This window comes from Netta rufina, assembly GCF_964035555.1.
Source record: "Netta rufina genome assembly, chromosome: 16".
Taxonomy (NCBI): domain Eukaryota; kingdom Metazoa; phylum Chordata; class Aves; order Anseriformes; family Anatidae; genus Netta; species Netta rufina.
Window position 1 is genome coordinate 3101394 of NC_140140.1, and position 18451 is coordinate 3119844.

At 52.4% G+C, this 18451-nt stretch overlaps 1 protein-coding gene across 6 annotated transcripts in view; it reads right to left on the reverse strand.

Annotated features, from left to right (window-relative positions):
• Positions 1 to 17415, reverse strand: part of RALY (RALY heterogeneous nuclear ribonucleoprotein) — a 116188-nt gene extending 98773 nt beyond the window's left edge. For 2 of the 6 annotated variants that reach the window (XM_084296721.1, XM_084296724.1), the window contains exon 1: positions 17303 to 17415. The gene's annotated coding sequence lies outside the window, so the exon portion shown is untranslated. Of the gene's footprint in view, positions 1 to 17244 lie in introns of all 6 variants that reach the window. The other 4 variants (XM_084296722.1, XM_084296726.1, XM_084296723.1 and 1 more) reach the window with 2 other exon arrangements.
• Positions 17416 to 18451: the final 1036 nt, after the last annotated feature.

The window sequence follows — 18451 nt, forward strand, 5'->3', positions numbered from 1 at the left end:
CCTCACAGCTCTCCAGAGAGGTCTTGGCTGTGTTCCACTCTCTGCATCACCTGGGTCGGCATCACCAAGGTCCTCCCCGCAGCAGAGCTCTCTCTGTCCCTCCCAGCAGGGATGGAAAGGTGATCAGCAGCCCCACCTCAGCTGCTTTTCTTACCCAAGGAAGTCGTTCATTCACGACGCCAGTTCTGGTGGATGGCAAGGCAGACACAATGGCTTTGCTGAGACCAGTGTCCCAGCATACTTCCTGCCAACACGAGCCTGTGACCAGTTTAACTGCACCTCGTGTGACAGTGTCGCTGTCCTCAGGTCCGTGCTCTGATGGGTCATCTTCGCACACAGCCTGGCACTGAGCTGGTATTGATCATTTCCTAATTAAGCTCAAAACCATCCACCACTCCAACCATAAGGTCACAAGCAGACTGTTCTCTGGAGGGACTCCTCACTGGCTTGCCGCCAGCTTCCATGCGTGCCTCTGGACAGTGCTGAGGATTTATACACTTCAGCTTCTGTCATTTTCTACCCTGGAGGAAGCAAGCCTCCAAATTGAATTATCACAAAGAAATCAATTCCAGATCAAACCTCTGTGAAATTATAATTGCTTTAATGATCTGCAGGCTGGAATAGACAGGGCCCAGGGAAAGCGCCACATAATTTTCCCCTTCTATTCATAAAACTCCTATAGGAATCAGCCTTTGTTCGCAGGGAGCATTAGTGTTTTCTAATTATGTATTAATTTAATCTACTATTAATTTTCAATTATTGTTATTACACAGGCACTTCCTTTTCCCCCTGATGTGAGTGCAATGTAAGATGCTGAATTCCAAATAGCTCTGTGGTAAGCTGACAGGCAGCAGATTAGCCTTTAAAAAGAAAAAAAAAAAAAAACAAAAACCCCTCAACAACTAATTTTGATGAAGACATTCCAACCAAACAAAAAGAATATAAAAAGAGAGAAACAAACCTTTCTGACTCATCCGAAAATGCTATCAGCAGCCTGATTTGCCTAGAGGCTTAAATCACTCAGGTACAGCATGTCTGTGAAGTCTTTCATTACAACTGACATTTTGACAAGTATAAAAAAAAACCTGCAACAACCCAACTCACAACATCATGGGCAGTTTAAAAATAATTATCAACCACATAACAAAAACATGCAAGGAAATGAAGTTTCAGTAACTTCTTTCCTCCCCAAAGATGCTACTGGATGTTGTACTTAAAAAACAATCAAGTATTCTCCCTTTATTAATTGTAGTTGCAAAAAGAGCTTAGAATTTGCTTCATTACATGTTAGGAAGAAGATAACTGACACTGCTGTGACCAGCGCTGGCCTGGATGGAAGGCAGGAGTTTCTGCAAACACGGATGGATTTAATTCTTGAATTTCACATTCCAGAGATTCTGCTCATCAGAAAGCTGCTGGCTGCGGGGGTAGACTCTTTACTATGTAAAAAGATACTAAGGGGGAAGAGGAGACACCTGGAAAGCACAGGACACTTCAACCCCATCAGCTCCTCCTGCCTTTTTCATAGATGCTGGGGGGAGAGGCTCACAAGAGGGGATGGCGAACAGCTGCTTGTGGGCTCTGGGCCAGCCCGCACTGGCCAGCAGAACGCGCTCACATTTGCCATACACAGCGAGAATCACATCCAAGAACCAGTAAACTAGTGAGACTTTCCAAAGGTTTCAATCGTTTCATATCAGACAGATTCACACACTTCCAGCGTGCATTCAAACAAAGAATTAAGCAATTAAGGAAATGCTGTGAAATAAAGGCCTGGAAAGTGCCACATCCTCTGCTGGTATAATACCGTGCGAGGTGAGCCCATCAGAGTGGAGAGCAAGCAGCATCGTAACGATGACCAAAGCTCCTGCAACAGCACGTACGTGCGCCTCCTGCTAGGGCTGTGCTGCACCAGCCCTGTGGAAGAGCCTTCCTGCAGCTTCCAGGGCCGGGACACCCACCTTGCCCAACCAGCCCTGGGAACTCACTTTGAGCATCACCGAGCTGCGATCAACCTCTCACCATTCAGTGACATGATAAAGCTGGTCTGACACAAACTTGGAGCGCACAGACCACCCCAGAAGCACGCAGCTATCCCATCCCTGAAACACGAGGTCTATCAAGTGCACAGAAAGGAGAGGACTTTGATCAAAAGTCCAGAGGACAAAGAAGAAGAGATGTCCATTTCTGCATGAATAATATAATATTCAGGCTGACTTCGGAGGTCAGATGATGTCTTTTGAGCAGCGTGGCCCAGGACTACAGGCAGCTGCTCTGGCTCCACTGGGGCACTATTTATCACAGAGCTCCATTCTTCTATTACATTATCGTGAAATCAAAGCAGCTCTAGCGAAATCAGAAGAATAACACCCAATTCATACCACAGTATCAGAAAGCTAAATCTGGCTTGTCAGCTATAAAAGTGCTTTGGGATGAAAAAAAAAAAGTTACACAGGGAATAAAATATTCTTGATGAAAGGAAATGGCTCTTTTTGTGTGCTCTACCTGGCTCCCCATATCAATGCAGCCTCCGTAGGCAGCCTGAGATCAGCTGGGTTTTGGCCTGCCTGGAAGCCCGGTCCGCAGTAGGCGGCCGCAGCCCTGTGAGGACGAGCACTGGGCCTCCCAGTCCATCCACCATCTGACACATGCCATGAGCAAGCAAAATAGCAGGGCAGATTATCACGGCCTGTCCACAATGCAGACAGCGAGAGATGGAGACAGCTAAGATTTCCCTTGGAACACCAGTGGGGCTCGCACAGCCAGTTACATGCTCCAGCCCATAAGTGATAGATCAATGACAAATTTGTCCTGGAGACCATTCATCCAGAGCAGAACGGTCTGCCACCACAAAAACCAAGAATTCAGCAAACTTTGAAGTCAAATTGGTCTGTTCTAGAGAGGAAGCCAACAAGAGAGGGTATCTTCAACAAACAGAAATAACTTCCTCTGCCATTTTTGTGCTAATCCCTGTGAGACCAGATCCTAATCCTGAAGATCTATGGCATGGGTCAGGAGAACAGTTTGAGTTCTACATCCTAAATAACCCCCCTGTCTGCGCAAGACAAATCTCAGGCACCCAACTCCTTTGGCTAAGGAGTGAGCTAGGATGAACATCAGGCTGTTCACCGATGTGTTCTTTAAGGAGGGGACAAAGTGACACCCACACAGCCATCATGCAGAGTCACCTCTGTCTGGCATTTTGTCTGCCTTTCTAGGAACGAGGTCAACCCTGCTACTTGAGAGGGAATAATGAGTAGTAGATGAGGCTGGATCAAAGCCAACATGTTCTCCAGCTATCCGTACCCACCCTGACCCGTGCAACCTCTGCTCATTGTCCAGACACAAGCACTGTGTTACTAATGCCAAGCTACACTCACTCTCTCATACGCTGCTTCTGCACTGCCAAGGATCCATGCACAGACAGTGGGTAAAGCTTAACAACAGGCCTACAGCATTTTAGTCACTCAAGTCGTTTATTATACCCACACAAGCAATGCTGTGAATTGGAACAAAACGCTAGAGTCATAAAAGCCACCTTGCAGTGCCAGTGCTGAAGGGGCTTGCTCACCAGCTCAGCTGGGAAATTCAGCCACCAGGCTCCAGTTCCCTCTGCACGACGTGGGAGAGCACCGGGGAAGTCGTCAGTTCGCTCCCAGACAGCAGGCAGCCAAACTGAACGGGAAGCAGGGCCGTGAGGGGCCCTTACAGCACGGAGACACCTGACGCTGAAGCAGACACGCTGCTCCTACAGAGAGCATGGTCGATAACACGTCCTGCCCTCATACCCCAGAGCTCCCCAAACAATGCTTATGAAACTTCTTCCTATCTGCCACAATCGTTTTCCCATGCTGTCTTTCCAAGATCACTGCTGTCACCTACATTACGGCTGCTCACAGCGACATCAAAGCAACAGTTAAAACGCACTCAGGACAGAGGAGCTGTAAGGAGCCTCAGGGCTGCAAAGAAAGGCACCTAGCATTGCCTTCTGGGGCCTAAACAGGCTGGTATTTTTCTTTTAATCTAAACCCCCTTGATTGATCTTACACAGAGGTGCAGCACTGCATTTCAGAAAACACAGCATGCACCTCCGCCGCAGAGACCTGGAAGCACCACGCAAGGATCTCCAAATGCATGCGTGTGGCACGGGGTTGCCAGCTCCCAGCGCCTTCCCAGAGCCTCAGCAGGGTTTCCTGCTGGGTTTTGACACCTGGGGCTCCTGAGGTCAAGCGATGTGAAGCTCTGAGGGTTTTTTACATCAGTCTGTTGCTGGCCATCATGCTAAAATGGCTGCAGGAATGGATCTTGCATATATCTTTGAATAAATTGTAGAAAAAAGATCCCTGGAGAAGTTCAGGCAAAAAAAAGGGAGGAGATAGAGGAGAAAAGTGCCACACTCAAATAGCACAGAATTAGTAGCCACGAGAGCACTTGTTATTTAGGGGAAATTTGTTGTCTTGGAACAGAAAAGGGCAGAAAAAAAGCATGTAAGAGGTCTCTACTGAGAAAAAGAGGTTAATGAAATGTATTTTTACTCTGGAAGTATGTGAAGTAGGAAATGTTGTTTGGCTCAACTTCTGAGTTGGTTACGCAAAATTATTACCTCCACACATATAAAATTCCCCCCAAGGGGAATGGTGCAATTGCGAGGGGACAGCACAGACGTGCAGGGTTCTGGCTGAAGTTTCATACAGGGCTTTGAGCTCCCATTTTGCATCCTCCATAGGGACCCAGTCCTGCCAGCTAGCCTGCAGGAAGGCGAGACGCTGTTCCCAGGTGAGGATTCCCATCCCTCCTGAAATCACAGCTCATGTTTTTCTCCAAGGACAGAGCACAGGGGAGCGTGAGAAGCCCCTGAGCTGACACCGGGGTGGCCCCAGCTCAGCCCCACCGGGACCAACACAGCCTGGTGACACCATTTCATTCCCGCACCTGTACGAGACAGGAGAAGCCGCTTTTCTCATCTCCAGAAACCTTTCCCAAGTGAGAACCTGGATGTGGATGCACACACAACCACCACCACCGGCAAGCTGGGGTACACTGCAGCGCAGATAAAAGTAAAGTTTTACCAAATTGCTTGGTCTGGCATACTTTAATTCATTTAAACCAAATAACTCATGCTAAATTGCAGCCAAATCACACAGTATAGGAGACACTGATAGCACCAGAAAGGGTTTGATTCCTATTCCAAGGGACAAGTAAGATCCCACAGACTGCATCCAGCTTTGTATTCTTATCTTATGAAGTCTCAGGCTATGCTGAAGGAGCAGGAGATACCTTGCTTTAAACATCGTTTCAAAGATGGGCAGAACTACAAGTTGCCCACGGAGGAACAGGCTGGTTTCTGCAGGGTCATGTTTTATACATGATCCAGCACTGCAGTGTCTCTAGCACACTGCTTTGAAGAGTTATTGTTTATGAATTTGTTATTTTAATAAACTGGAGCCAGCAGGGAACACAGGATTTCCAGCTCTAATAGCATTCATATGATTTAGGTCAAAGCAATCCACATGCTCAGAGCCAAATCAAAGCACACCCTTGGCTGCGGGCTGCCGTACCGATGGGGAGAGCAGCAGCAGGACTGGCTGGAGCCTCTGGCCCAGCACACCACTTGAACTCACACTGCTGGTACCTGAGTGCCATGGGACGACAGGGACAAGCTCACTGAAGCACTGGAACCACACAGGCACCTCCCGGACTGACCGTGAGGGCTCTGATTCTCTCCCACCCCAGCGGCAGGGACGCATTCAGCTCCCACCGGGAAGCCGGTTTGGCAAGGCTGTGTGGCTGGGCAGGTTTAGTGGGTTTATGTGGCAAGATTTTGGTAGCAGGGAGCCATAGGGGTGGTTTCTGTGAGAAGGATCTAGAAGCTGCCCCATGTTTGGTAAGGGCCACACTGTTTTCCAGAGCTGAGCCAATAAGCGATGTTGTTTTGCACCTCTGTGAGAGCATATTTAAGACAGGGAAAAAAACGCTGCACCACACAGCAGCTGGGAGAGTGAAGGGAGTGAGGAACGGCCTTGCAGGCGCCAAGGTCAGTGTAGAAGGAGGGGGAGAGGTGCTCCAGGTGCCGGAGCAGAAGTCCCTTGTGGCCTGTGGTGAGGACCATGGTGAAGCAGGATGTCCCCCTGCAGCCCATGGAGTACCACGGTGGAGCAGGGTTCCACGCTGCAGCCCGTGGAGGAGACCACGGTGGAGCAGGTGGCCCTGCACCGACGGAGGCTGCCGCCTGTGGAAGACCCCTGCCGGAGCAGATTCCGGGCCGGACCTGTAGCCCGTGGAGAGGAGCCCACGCAGGAGCAGGTGACCTGGCAGGAGCTGCTGCCCGTAGGGGAGCCAGGTTGGAGCAGTTTGCTCCTGAGGGATGGACCCCGTGGTACAGACCCATATCTGGAGCAGTTCTGGAAGAGCTGCTGCCTGTGGGAAGCCCACGCCGGATCAGTTCATCAAGGACTGCATCCCGTGGGTGGGACCCCACAGCACAGGGGACGAGAGTGACCGAGAAGGAGCGGCAGAGAAGAAGTGCTGTAGACTGACCATAACCCCCATTCCCCCGTTCCCCTGCGCCGCTCGCGGGGAGGTGGTGGAAGAGGGTGGATGGGGGGGGAAGGTGCTTTTGGTTTCTTTCCTTTGTTTCTCACTTCTCTAGCTTGTTAGTAATCTTACTATCTCCTTATGCCGAGTCTGTTTTGCCTGTTACAATAATTACTGAGTGATTTTCTCATCCTTATCTCAACCTTTGAGCCCTTTTCACATATTTTCTCCCCATTCCTCTTTGAGGAGGGGGAGTGAGAGAGCAGCTGTGGTGGAGCTCGGCTGCCCACTCGAGCGGAACCACGACAGCAGGGTACGGGACACCCAGCCCCTAGGGCAGGGCATTTCCCACCCAGCCCTGTGCAACCAGCTGAGGGTCTCACGCTGCCCCAGCTGCTTCGAGCAGCGAGGGATCAGACAGAAAATAACTGCAGGAGGTTTACCAAGTCCTTGCACAGCAGCCGGGGGCATGCTGCGAGGCTGGTGGCATCGGTCACCCCAGGGAGCAGGAGCAGAGCTCTGCAGGCCTGTGACACCCCAGGACCTCAGCAGTCCTTGCCCCCCACATGAGATGTCACGCTTGGTTGCCAGGGAAGCTCCCGTGCCAGCCCAGGACTGCAATTTACTTTTAATTATAAGGAGGGAGAGCACTAAAGGGCCAAAGCCCAACCAACACAGCAGCTACAAGCACACCTGATGCAGAGCTGCCTGCCCCGAGCAGTGAGCGTGACAGCAGCAAGGAACAGAGTTCTTGGAAGTGTCGCTATACCGAAAGCTACGTTTTCCAACACTTGAACTTCATCACTTTTAGCAGTTGAGACCTTCAAGCCAAAAGTCTTTGCTAGGGAAAGCCAACCTGAAGATCTGTGGGCAAAGCAATGGTCACTCGCCCACGACTAGACGTCCTGATGAACGAGCAAGATAACAAAATCTGCTCTCCTCCAGACTCTGGGGCTATCAGCAGCATCAGAACTCAGCCTTACCCCAATTATCTCCAATCTAACTCTGAATTTACACAAAAATAATAAAGGCTTTTTTGAGCTGCTGGAAGTCTCAGCCAAGCTCACTCCCCTTCATGGGCAAGCTTCATCCGAACTACTCTTAAATGACATTTATTGCCACAAAACTGTCCAAGTTCACTGGTTTCAGACAAAACCACCATTTCATTTCCTATGTAGATGCAGAGCAGGAAACAGCTTTCTTTACTCTCTTTCTTACAGTCAGAAAACAAGGATTTTACACCCTGCGTTTAGAACCAAGTCAGGTGAAAATTGCAAAACACTTCAGCGTCTCTATTTGCTTTGTAACCAGAATAGCTGAGAGACACCTGACAGCTCTGGGGGCTCCACTTCTGTGCTCATGCATAAACCAGAGACAACAGCATGGCAAGATTTGTGCACGGCTCTGATCCCTGCCTTTATTTTTAAACTGGCACTGTCACCACTGCATCTCAGTTCACCTTCTGCCTGAAACAAATTGAACAGATTTCCCAGAGGGTCTCCTGACTCACCAATGCATTTTCCTTTTAAAGGTCAAAAAAATATGTAGTGACAATAGGGATTTCATTAGTTTCCTCTTAGTTTCTGTTGGTCAGCAGGGACTTAAGCAAAAATTGGTTGCACTCGGGAGCTTCCACAACAATGCACAGTTCATATTATATAGGATAAAGGGAAAGAGCAGTTGTAGGATACATCTCACCCCTTGACTGCCAGCTGAGCACAGCAAGAGAGCACTTAGCAAAGCGGACTCTACAGCAGAGATGTCAGTCCTAAGACATCTCCACATGCTCAGTTCACATATGTACACACCCAGAATAGGATTCCAGCCAGAATTCCTGCACAGGACATACAGAAATTTTGCTCCAATTTCCCTTTAAATGCTCCATCACTCCTCTTTTCCAAGCAACTTTAAACAATTCCACGTATTCCAGAGCTCATCTCCCGTGCTGGTGGCCTGGCACAACTCCTCCCCAACATGTAAGACCAATACTTCTAAATCCATGACTCAATGACAGCCAAGTCCGCCGAGAGCTCTCCACCTCCTGATATTTACTGTTCAGTCGCAAGGATCTGCTCACCACTGAGAGGCCTCCAAGCGCTGGGTACTCATCCAGCTGCTTCAGAGTGCAGAACTTCATATTCGGTTTCGAGACCCTCAGGAGCCTGCAGTGCTTGTAGGCGCTTGTCATCTGCTGAAGGAAGGAACAACAGGTGCAGCCCTTCTTCCATTTCAAGTGTTTCTTGATAGTATTGTAGAGCAAGCAGATCAGCTTTAATACTAGAAATATCTCCCACACTGCACCGGATTACAAGGACATTCATACATCCACCTTCATCTACGCTGATCCTTGTCTGCTACTAGTTCAATTGTGATTGCTCACAGGCTCATCTCATCTGGGAAACGCAATTCAGGGAGCAGAGTCTCCACAGAGAGAGCCTTGCAAAGTTCCCTCTTCAGCTGTAAAATAAACACTAGATCCCCTACGTATCTGTTTTTAAGGGATGCTTGGAGTCCCGTGGTGTCACACCTCCAGGTTCTCCTTCCACAAAGCTAGGAGTATCCTTCTTTGGGAAACAAAATTCTTGCATCCTTCACATGCCTTCAAGACAAAAACTGCCAACCATGCAAAAAACAACCAGGTGGGTTTAGGTCACCTACTGCATGGACCAGTCAAACTACGATCAGAGGACAAAGCTCCAGCTGGGACATCAAGCCATGGCTTTGATACCTACTGATGTAACCCTAGGACAGCATCTTCCCTGGGACCACACACATCTGTCTCTGACCTGTGTCCATCGAAGCAAAAAGGAGACTCAGCTGTTTTAAAGGGCGCTAGACTGGGTTCCTCACATGCTTCTGTTAGGAAAGCTGCTTGTTTTCAACTCAATTTATCCTCCACCGAAACAGCCTGAGTGAGAAAAGGTCAAGAAATACCAGAACAAGATTGGCTGGGGGGAGAGCAAGGCGGAAGGAGAGTGATTTGTGTTTTAATAACCCCTGCTGTAGAAACACAAGCTTCAGAGGTCGGGAAACAGGCTCTTTATTCAGAGCAAAGCAAGAGGCACCTGCTACGCAGCGTAGAAACATTTAGTATTTTGAACCGTGAGGCTAATCTGATACGACGCTCCGTCATCCCTCGGTGCACAGCTTGCATTAATCTTTCAGCGGCGAGGCTCTGTCCCAGACCCGCAGCACGTGCCGAAGAGCACGCACCTCTCGCCCACAGCCCTGCCGGGGCTCTGCCCTCGAGCACGGCCCCGCCGGGGCTGGCACAGCGCTCCCCCCTCACCGCAGAAAGGACGCGCTGTCAGGTTCGGTCTTGGCAAAGCAGCCAACACGCATCTGACCTACATAGAGCGCACAGATGCGAGCAGACACGCACGGCGCTCCCCGGGATTTTAAGCAAAAAAAAAAAAAAAAAAAATTAAGTGCCACCTGCTTGGCCTGGAAAGCCACGTGAAAAAGAGGCGGCCGCGCAGAGAGAGGTTTCACCGGGTTGCAAGCTGGAGCTTGGTACCACCACCTCCCTCTTAATACACCTCAGTGGATATTTTTCATGATTGAGCTATCTGTTGTACCGAGACTGGAAGCACTGAGCAAGTCAGCTGTGAGTAGTGCCCCCAGCTGCACTGACGACCACCTCAAAAACCCCTTCGGCCATCGAGCACCGCACAGAGCCCAGGTTCTGTCCTGGAGCTCCCATCCCTGCCCCTGCACGAGGACGTCATCCACCAAGCGATGTGCCCGGCCCCAGGGCAGCACCTGGGTGACCCTTTAGAAGGCTCGTTGTGTTAGGTGCCTGTTTCTGGACCAGTTTAATCTGGAGGTAAGAAGCAGATAAGCAGATGCAGCAGCACAAAACAAAATTAAGGCCACCGAGACAGAGCTGCCACATTCCTACGCTGGGAGGGCTTACAGCAGAGGTCACCTCCTCGCCAGCCACCGCCAAGGCTCACAGAAATGACTGTACGCTCCTGGGCCAAGCGAAATGTCACACGCCAAGCATTGCTGAGACTCCTGTCCCCTGCGGGGTGCCAGCCCGAGGAGCCACAGGGTGAGGGGGGAGGCTGGGCTGGGGCAGCCAGAACACCCCCACCGCCCCCCCAGGTCAGGTTCTGGAGGCAGGGGTGCGGAAGGAGGGCTGAGAGAGCCCCACAGACCCCGAGAGGCTGAACCACGAGCATGGGGCCTGGCGCTGCTCCCAGCCCTGCCACTGCCACAGTCCATCCATGTACGTGCTCAGAGCGTAAATTCTGGAGCCACGGCTGCTGGTTGTAGGCACAGATCTTCAGGCACTGTTATACTGTGTGGTAGGACACCTACACAAGGCCTCCAGACTGCTGGTATCTGCTCAGTTCCCCTCCAGGAAGGGAAAAGAACCACATGGGGTTGTTTTTTTTTGGGGGGAGGGTGGCAGGGAACCTTACCAGTTGCTTCCTGGTCTCCTTTATTCCTACTGGATGACCTCAAGTAAAAATAAAGTTCAAGGAATAAACTAGAACAAGCAGACTAATCAGTTCACATTTATTTCATCAGCTGGTCTTTAGTCTACTTGCTAGAGACTTCCCTTACTCATGACAGTGATGCTCTGGAGGCAAAACAAAGAGAGAAATTTTAGGGTCAGAAAAACCCAGACTTACTGCCTCCTGCCATCTGAAATTTTAAAAGCCAGCCCCCAGAAGCAGAAGTCCTCGCTGTGTTCAGGCACCTCCCCAGCATGAGCCTGCTTCTGGCAGGACAGGACACCACCACAGGGCCTGTGCTTCCAGAAGTGTTTTCTCCTCAGGCATCCATTTACCAGATCTAACACTGCTTTCCATCGTGGCACATTCCCATCGTTGTCCTGGGTCACAGACACACTTGGCAATACCACCCTTCTCTCATGACCACAATAAAATAAAAAGCAGATCTGTATTTATCACATTGCATGGGCTGCTGCATTTCATCCCAAGACACGACAAGTTCCCAACCTGAGCAGCTTGGCAGGACACAAAGCTTATCCCACCCCCTTTTTTTGGGCTTCTGGAGAAAAGGCTTTGAGTAATCACACACTGTGTACTCCCTACACATGCCAAAGATCAGCAACCCAGCTGTGAAGACTTGGGGCAAACTATAAATCACCCGCACTCCTCGGTGGGCCAGAGCCTCCGACTTGCAAAGCCACAATCCCATGCACCGCTCCCCCACAACAAGCTATAACAGATAGACGTTTACACTATACATAGGGCTAAAATCTATCAATTCTGAGGTCATGAGCACAGTGTTTTTCCCTCTTGCAAATCAGTACTTGAACAGACATGTATCATCAGCAAGAAGCACAAAAAAGTGGAGAGCGATACGACATCTGCAAATTGAAATGATAATAAAAGCAATGAATGCAGAGGAAAGCCTGAAACACCACTTCACAAGCTGCCCTCCTCGGCTGCTCAGGCTGTCAAACCCACCCCTCTGCTCCGAGCTGTCCAGAAGCTCCTCTCGCTGTCATTTTGAGACACGGGATGGGAGCAAAGATGAGCATGCACCTGCATGACAAGTCAGCAACGCACTCCCTCCAGCTGAGGTCAGGGAAGACGCTATGAGAAAAAAAAAAAGTACCTGTGTGCACGAAGTAGCCACCAGAAGCAGGCTATACAATGATTAATTAAATCTTGTTTCTGTTCAGCCGTAGCTTCTGGGCTTTTCCACACTGAATTAGCCCCCTCTACCATCTTCTGGTTTCTACAGCACACCTTGCTGTGGCGGGATGTTTCACCCCAGCCCACCACATGTGTGACAGGGCTCGAGAGAGAAAGGAAGGCAGGGGCTGGAAATTCTCCAGACAATAAACAAAGCAGCCCACGCTGCCGGGCACGCAGCGCCATGGGGCAGCACGGAGCAGCAGCAGCAGCCCCATCACTGCCACATGCGGGGAGCCAAGGACATGGATGTGGGACCCAGCCCACCAGCTGGAGCACCAGCAGGTTTTGCTGTGAAATAAAGAAGCGCTGTGGCCTTCTGTTTTCCCCCAGCCACTGCTGCTTTTCAGATTTACAGGTTCAGAGGCTGTGCTGGAAGGGGAACTCAGGAGAGGCTGGAGCAGTGCACGGAGCAGCAGCACTGCCTGGCTTATACTTGGGCTGAAAGCACCTCGTTCACCAGGAGTACGTACACAGCCTGTTCATTCGGAGAGATGAGGCAATTTAAGACAGGTTTTGTAGCATTTGCCAACAAAAGATGAAGGACTATCCGGGTGAACAGCATTCACGTCCATCTTCAAAGTGATGAGCTGCCAAAAACAAACATGCAAACAGGGCCCAGGAGCAGGGGTAAAAGCTGAAAAATAAATTGCTTTTTTTCCTATGCAAACAGAAGGCAGCTAATAGCTCGGTGCACGGAGGCTGAGCCCTCTCCGCTCGTCGTACAAGCAGGGCAAGAGACCGTGTTTAATTTCTTCCTCACAATAACTTTAATTAAAATCATCTAAGCCCTTCCTATCCCTCTCCTACCACAAGGTGTGGTTCTGCTCACAGGAGGTATTAGCAAACCCTGGCTTATTAATGCACCCTCCCTGAAAACGCTGTTTGTACTGCAATAAAACGGCTGGGGAGCCCATCTGCAGGCAAGCACTCTGCTCCTAATTATGAGCCAAGAAGTCCAGTGCCTACTTCTGATGTACATCCATTGCAACAGTCATTCCCCATGTGCCTGTGAAGCTGTTCTCCAGTATGAGCTTCACAGGGCATCCTTCAGCAGACTTCACCTTCAGAAGCTTCTCTTCACCAGCCTATGCCCCGTGGGTGCCGAGATAACTACTGGAGGTAAAACACGCACCCTGGCTGCATGAGATGAGCTGCACCAGAGCTCCTCCAGGAGTTTTATAAGCACAGAAGTTCCCAAACCAGCTCTACATTCTCACTCCTCTTGTGATGTAATCTGCAGTGAGAGCTCCTCTGCCTGTATGGAAACTCGCTGCAAGGGTGTGGGGAGGTGGCGAAAACACACCGGACCTTCCAAGCCATCCCTAGTGCAGCTGGGACACACACAGGCCAAAGCTTCACTGCCCTGCTGAAATGAGCGAGCACAAATCACGCAACAGAGCAAGCCTGGTAGCAAGAGCAAAGAGAACGAAGCCTCAGTTGCTGGAGAGGCTCAGAAGGATTTTCACAGAGCTTACAGCTCTCACCAGCCCTCGACAGCAGCCCTGCAGCACCTTCCTCTGCAAGGTGCCCATCCCTGGGCACTGGGACATGCGGCTGGGGCTGCAGCACTGTGCTCTGGGGCACCTGAGCACGGCTGGGAGCCACCGAGGGTCGAGGGGGCCCCACTCCCCGGGGAAGCTGCCCCGTGCCTGGCACCCAGCACCTGCAGTGCACTTCCCCTGACCCAGAGCAGAGGGATGCTTGTTGCCACGCAGTCCCACACAGCCAAGGGCCAAATGCTGGCACTGGACAGCCCTCGCTTCTCCAAGGCACTCAGCTTCATCTACAAGCTGCGGTCAAACAGAGCCCTCGCCACGGCACCTGCACCATGCAGCTGGCAGAAGCAGCAGGTCCCATGTCCTAAAGCAGCATTTTCCCCCTCACAAATGCTCCTAGAGCATCTTTCCAGAAGAATTCGCTCAAGGCAGGATAAAAGCATGAGGTTTAAGCAGTCTTGTAAAGGCACTGGGAGCCCAGGTGAGGAGCACCAGCTTCCCATCCCTACCTTGCGTCCGCTCCAGTCTGCTCCCCAGCTCAGCAATCCGTGCACCAATACAGATTACACTGCTGATCCACTCCCAGCTCCCACAGCAAGCAGCCACTGCCCTCATTTCGTCAAAATATCTTTTCTTGGCAGAACTGCCACCCGTATTTCCACACCCTGCTGCCACCAGAAGGCAGGCCCCGTGCAGAGGGCTGTCCTCCCCCGGGGGTGGCGGGCACAGTGGGAGGACACCGCAGCGGACACACGGCTCCAGCCGGTCTGTCCGTCCCCCAGCCTGCAGCAGCAGCCAGAAGACAAGTTCATATTTTTTCCTACCATGGCCACATTTGTCAAAACACAACCTGCTTGCAAAAGCCCCAGATGAACCATGTCCCACCTCCCACTGCTCCGCGCCATCCCACGGGGCAGCCGACGCCGCAGACTTCACCTGGGAATTGCTGCGTTCATGCGGCCGCAGCCCGGAGGCGCCCATGCCATTCACCTCGTTCCTCTTCTCTACGAACAAACTGGCACCGTGTTTCTATTTTAAAAACTGACTTTTCAGATCAAAAAAAAAAAAAAAAAAAAAAGACTGTTGTGCAACATGACTGGTAGAGGCTGCAAACGGATACGTTCAGTGAAGGAAGCGCTCTGCTGCAGAGGTGGGAACGCTGCTGGAGCCTGGCACCCTGCCTGTTAGCACAGGCCCCCCAGAATCAGTGGGAGAACCTGCCCCACAAAGCCAAGGCTGAGTCCTGCCTCATGCATGGCTTTCTACACATTGCAAAGGTTTATTTTAAAAAAGTGTATTCCCGTGAGGTGCTGCAAGAGGAGGACCCACCCTCTCCCATGGAAGCAGCAGCTGCCTTTCCAGCAGAGCTGGTGCACCCACTCCGGGCCCTCCCACGCAGGAAGATCCGAGCGCCCTCAGTGAGGGGAGCAAACAGGACTGTTTGTGTTGAACAGTGCCACACGAGAGCCAAGAGATGACTCACACCGCCCGTATAGCCTTTCCCTGGGCATCCAGAACAAAGCAAGGCAGGGCAACAGAAGTCGGAGGGTGAGGTTAATTCCCACAGTGTCTCCTCTAGCTTTGGACCATGTTAACAGGGTAAATGCTGCTTCCTTAAGGTTTCCCAAAGACAAAACCTGTTTTCATTTTACTTGGGAAAAATAAGTCATCATCAACACTGGCAGTGCTTCTTAAACGAGGGACCTCGCCGAGAGCTTGCAGAACTACAGATTGCAGGCAGCCTGCTTTCCCACATCCAGGCTGGGGCATCCTCCATGGTACCCTCCGCGCAGCTTCTGCTGTTTGCCTGCAGCCCAGCAACCCTGGGATGCCAACTGCAATCGCTTTCAGCTGCAAGGAACACCACTAGCCACAAGAAAAGCTTAAGACCTCCCATTAGCATGCATACTTCTCGTTTCCATGCAAACTGTGGATTTCCTAGGATGTGCAAAGAAAAGCAGTCTTTGCCCATTGTTACCAGCCTTTGCCTTGAAAATTCCAGTATTTCAGATGCAAAACCGGAGACTTGCATGCAGGTGTTAATTCCCCAGAACAGGGCTTTTGTGTCAATCTCTGCCCTGGTGTCACCTCCACTCTGCCTTTTGTAAAGTACATACAATTAATTTTATAACCGAGATGCAGCTGCAGACACCTGACCTGCTAATTAAATACACACTCACAGAGGAAAAGCACTAAAGAACATTACTCACTTGAATTGAGCTGAAACAGGTAGACGGGGACTGGTGGCAAAAATAAAAATAGACCCTGTTCACACTCCTGCGAGGAAGGCAGCAGCGTTTTGTGCACAACAGCAAAATCAACTTAAACACAAATGACAACTTCTGAAAGCCTCTGCTTTGGATTCATCCTTGACATTTTTCTAGGCCAGCTGGAAAACAAAAGCTTTGTCTTCTTAAAATGCAATTGCCTGAGGCACCTCTAAAAAAAGTGACATAACTCAGGTCTGAAAAATGCCTCCTGGGTTTCAGATTCTCCTAAGAGCCTCTTTGCTGTTCAGCTTGATTCAGATCAGAGTTCACGCTGATTACCCACATCAGCAGGAACTCTGCAGATTTAGCCTTGGCTACAAACACAGGTATAAAAAATAAAACCTAAACATGTGCTTTACGCGGTATAATAAAAATTGTACAGTTATATAAAAAAATAATAAAAAACTCGTTATTGATCTGAATGGTTCCTCCCTCCCTCCCTGTTCACCAGCAGGTTCCTGAATTTCGAAGCAATCCCCGATAAGCGTTTATTCTGAAGTTACCTCCGTTCAGTCTGCTTCCTCCTAGCGTGTTTCCCAGGCATTTTTAACCTTCCCATCGCAAACCTCAGCCCACGACCTGAAGGGATCGTACCTTGACCCGAGGTTTAACCCCTCGCTTCTCCCCCAGCCCCCCTTGTCCCAGTAACTGGAAGCAAAGCCTTCGTGTCCCTGCCGAGCCCCGAGCCGGGCAGGACGGTAACTCAGCGGGAAGGGAAAACACCCGCAGCCCCTTCCAGGCACAGCACCGTCCTTCCCACACGCGGGCAGCCCGGCGGCACCTGCTGCAGCATCCCCCCAGATTTCCCCCCCGATACCGGGCACGGCAAACCCGGGGCGCTCCGCGGCTCCCCCGGGAGCGCTCGGGACGGGCGCGGCGGCTCTGCCGGGACGCGCTCGGGGCCGGGTTTTGGGCAGGATCGGGCCCAGGGCTCGCCCCAGGGGGGCTCAGACCTCTCTGCACGGCCCCAGCCAGCCGCACGGAGCAGGGGTCCGAGAGCACCGGGGCTCCCGGAGACCCCCCTCCTGCCACGGAGCCGCCCCCGAGCCCGTCCCCAGCCCCTCCGGACGGGAGCAGGAGGCGCCGGCCCCGGGAGGCTCCCCCCTGCCGCTGCTTCGCCACGGGGCACCGGGGGGCAGCGCGGAGCCCGGGCCGAGCCCCGGCAGCGCCCAGCTCCCTCCCGCCGCGCCTCCCGGCGATTCCCGTTAAACGCAGGATTAAGGGAAAAAACCCCAAATGAGAGAGTAAAAAGAAACGACCACGGACCAAAAGGAATTAACGCGGGGGGAGGCTTAAAGGAGGGGAGAAGAAAAGCGGAGCCCACCGGGAGCCCGACTCACGCGCAGCGCCACGCCGGCTCCGGCCGCTCCCGGGCACGCCGCGCCCCGCAGCACCCGCGGGCGGCGGAGCCCCGCCCCTCCCTGCAGGCCCCGCCCCTCTTCGGCAAAACCACGCCCCCTTTCTCCCCCGCCCCGCCCCTCCCGCCGACCGTACCACAGCGGCGCGACGAGGGGGGCGCTGAGCAACGCCAGCCTCTGCTGCCTGCCCTGCCCCGCCTCGCCCCGCTCCGCCACCACGGCGCTGTTTCTATCACGACACAGACGCGCTGTCGGGACACGGCCGAGGGAAAGCGGCGCTTGCCCCGCGCCGCCACCTCCGCCCTCGCGCTCTCCTCCCCCCGCAGACAGCGCGATGGGAGAGTCCGGCGGGAGGGGCGGGAGAGGCGCTGAGGGGAGGCGGTGGCTGAGGCGGGGCTGAGGAGCAGCGCCTCCCCCGGCAGCCGCGCGGCCCCGAACCCCGCCGGGCCCCGGCCGTTAGAGAGCGGCGGGGCCCATGGGAGTGGGCACCGGGCCCGCTGAGCCCGCTGAGCCCCCGAGCAGTGTCCCCAAGCACCACAGCCCCGCCTCACGCAGCCCCGGGGACGGGGACCCCCCCGCCGCCCCGTGAGGCGCTGCCTCGCGTCACCGCCCCTGGCGTGACGGGGCTGGCGCCTCAGCCCCTCTCGCCCCCCGGGAGAAGAGGCGGGCACCGGCCTCCTGCCGCGCCGAGTGGGTGTTCAAATGCTCGATTCTGCTTAAATGTGAGAAAAAAGTTGGCGGTGAGGGTGACGGAGCTGCCCAGGGGGCTGTGGCGTCTCCTCTCATCCAAACCCCGCCCGGGCGCCTCCCTGTGTGACCCGCTCTGGGTTCACCACCGCCCGGTGTCGGGGCATCCAGCTTTTAGACCAAAACTCACCACACAAAAAGCCCCCGTAACATCTTTAAGCTTCTGCAAAAGCAGGTGTTGTTCGTACTAGTCCAGAGTTAAGTTTGCATCCAAACCAGCTTTACCCCATTTTTCTTTAAAGTCCTGTTTATTGTTGCTTTAAAGTCTAAGGGGGGGCAGCAGTACAAAAACATCTTTCATTATTTATTAAGGACAAACGATGCAGGGGTTCTGGAGGAGAATGGAAAGTACACATCCTTTCCTGCAC